The 2,981-nt window shown below is 45.8% G+C and overlaps 1 protein-coding gene across 4 annotated transcripts in view; it reads left to right on the forward strand.

Moving 5' to 3' along the window:
* Nucleotides 1-24: 24 nt before the first annotated feature.
* ERC2 (ELKS/RAB6-interacting/CAST family member 2) overlaps nucleotides 25-2,981 on the forward strand; it is a 782,253-nt gene continuing 779,296 nt past the window's right edge. For all 4 annotated transcript variants that reach the window (XR_001145038.1, XR_001145039.1, XM_012720433.1 and 1 more), the window contains exon 1: nucleotides 25-139. The gene's annotated coding sequence lies outside the window, so the exon portion shown is untranslated. The remainder of the gene's footprint in view (nucleotides 140-2,981) is intronic.

Below are 2,981 nucleotides of genomic sequence, written 5' to 3' on the forward strand. Positions count from 1 at the left end.
CCCTCCCTCCCCGCCCCACTCCTCCTCCCGCTTTTGCTCGTGCGGGCTCCCGCTCCAGCTCTTCCCGGCTGCCCGGGGCCAAGGCGACGTGAGGTTGTAAAAATCCATGTGGGACGGCCCCGGGGCGAGCTTCGGAAAGGTGAGACGCCGACGCCGGGGCCGCTCGGCACCCGGCTCCCTCGGGGTGCTGTGCCTAGGCATCCCTCGTGCCGGGTGCCCCTAGCTCGTGGGGAGCTGCAATGCGTTATCGCGGGGGAGCTTAGGGGTGAACCATCCGCCTCCACGGGGGCTTTCTGGGGCGGGGTAAAGGATGGGGCGGCCTAAGGGTGGATTTGTCTTGATGTAGAAACCCCCGGATCAGAACAAGTGCACGGCTTTCTCCGGCGCCGCTCGCTCGACCCGGCGGCCCGGGCCACCTCCCGCAGTCCCTCCCCGGCAGCCACCCTCATTGCCATCGCCTTTCATCCCCCAGCGCCCCCTCTTTCGCCTGGCTTGCCCTCTCTTCCCTCGAGGGGTGGAGTGTTAGTGGGGGCAGGGGTCTGGGAAGCCCCAGGCAGAACAAAGTGGAGAAAGGTGGAGCCGGGGATGGGATGCCGAACTGCCTCGGTGGGCTCCAAGGGGGAGTCTTTTTGAAAACAATCCGTGTCAGGAAAAATGAAGCCGGATTTATTGGGGAGGGGTAATGGGTGGTGGTGTATGAAGATGAATACGATGTGAAATTAAACCGAATATTCCTTTCTTCCCCCATCCTTCTGTCCGAATTATACAAGAAAAGGGATACTTAGAGGGTGGTGCCTGTTTTTTTTTTTTTTTTAAATTACTGTCCGAGCCTTTGCAAGATCATCTTAGGACAGTGAAGATTAAGGGCTCCTTTGGTGCGGGATAATGAAACAGCGCTCGTAAACTCTCGGGTAGGCCCTGCCTTATTTATTTTGTACTTAAGGGTCTCTGTTCTCCTTGTCAAAGAGGGAGGGTCCACTCGGTTACGAGCGGATCGATTTTAGGCGGCTACCTGCCTTTGCTGGATGAAAAGCAATTTACTCCCGGAGCGGTGAATTGTCAGTTCCCTCTATGATTGACAGCCATACCTGCCACTTATGTGGGCAGAACGGGGACCGGTGAAACCCCAAGAGCCAATCAATGCACGCGAGAGGAGGGCAGTTCCCACTTGTCATGGTTAGTTTCCTGGTTGGCTTTTTAAATCAGTGGTTTTCCTTAAACCATTGGTTTCCACCAGGTATGAAGCCCCAGCTGTGAGAGACAGACAAGTGGAAAGAAAACTATTCAAAAATGATCCTAGGAGCAAGTATGCTTTATCTGTGTTCCCTGCCTCCTCTTATTAGTAGCATTTGGGGATGCTGAGGCTGTATTCTTGAAAACGAAATGAATCTGTGTGAAGAATGAAATGGCAGGGTTTAGAAGGGCGCTGAGGCTTGGAATTGTTCATCTATGCTCTAGAATTTCAAGTTCCTTTATGAGACACCTTTTACTGCGAGCTATTTGGAAATGGGTGTGGCATTGTCTCCTACAGTCACTTTTGGATTTGTAAAGTCTCATTGGTTTTCAGTATGCAGTAATTCATGCTTGACTCTGTTGGATGGACTTATATTTTTAAAGAGGGAAACAGTTTTATTAGCTTGAGTAGATTCTTTCAGTTTTGACAATATAACTAACTCTCGAAGTGAGGGCTGCCTTGTTCTCTTGTGGAGTACCAATTTGGAGGTGGCAGTGAGGTCAAGGGAGATCCTTTTGAAGGGTATAACAGTTTGATTTTAAGGTGAGTTTGCTTCTAAGCTGAGCCATCTTGTCAGTCTGTTTCTGTGTTTTAATAAAAGCCTTTTCAGTTTGGGGAGAGTGGTGCATGGATGGTGACATAGCCTGGCTTTCACCAGAAAGACTTTCATGGGTAGGTGGATTGTGGGAAGAAGGACTAAGTCCTTGATTCTATACTGGCGAAAGGTGTGTTTTTCAATATCCTCTTCCCAGAATTCATTAGAAATTTACAAATTGGTCCAGAGCAGTGAATTCAGCATTTCATGAACAGATTATAGCCAAAGTGCAATGATTAGATGGTCTTTATATAGGAGATAGGTTTGTTAAGATAATATTAATACTGTTGCTGCTATTATTATTATTGCATATGCTTTCACTTTGCATTGTCTTTTGTAAGCCTTGCAGAGTCCTTATGAGGCAGGTTATGGATGAGAATATTATTATCCCCAAATTATAGCGAGAAAGCTGAAAAGAATTAAGTATTTTGCCACAGTTTAGTGCAAGAGTAACAATTTGAGTCCAGGTTGACCTGACCCAGAGCCTGTGGCCTTGAATTCAAACTGGGTGTATGGTCTGCAATTGTATGGGCTGGGGCTGACGTTTGGGCTCTCCCAGCTTATGTAAGGACTATTCTGTTTAGAATCCTCTATGATGTTAGTGATCTTTGCAGTGTACAATTGTCTTGACTTTTGCTTATACCAGTAGGTAAATCTTATGATTATATTATATATTTTTAATGAATCAGCTTTGGCCCAATGAAAATTTGATCTAAAGTTAATGATGATAACTTAAAAGAAGCTAAAACAAAACAAAATCCACACTCTTTCATATTTCTTTATACCAAAGTTTTATATAGGTCTTAGTTGAATACTGGCTGTTAACCTCATTCCATTGGATCTTTTTGTTTGTTTTTGGTACAAGATTGGGATTGTACTTTCTCTTTCTTACAATGTGACTCTTTTCCAACAGTGATTAAACAAATTAAATTTAAAATTCTCCTACTAAAATATTATAGCCCTATTGTTTTATTAAACTGGAAAAGCTGCAAAATTTAAGTCTCAATGGTCATGATTTGCCAAAACAGGTAGACTTTGGACATACAGAACTGGGGTACAGGCCAGAGTGGTGTGTGAGAAGATTCACCAGAGACAGAGTGGGGTGCAGAACAGGCAGATTGATGGAAATATACTCCTGAGGAGAGCGGCAGG

Source organism: Condylura cristata, unplaced genomic scaffold (assembly GCF_000260355.1).
Source record: "Condylura cristata isolate star-nosed mole 26May11 unplaced genomic scaffold, ConCri1.0 scaffold00004, whole genome shotgun sequence".
In the NCBI taxonomy this organism is placed as follows: domain Eukaryota; kingdom Metazoa; phylum Chordata; class Mammalia; order Eulipotyphla; family Talpidae; genus Condylura; species Condylura cristata.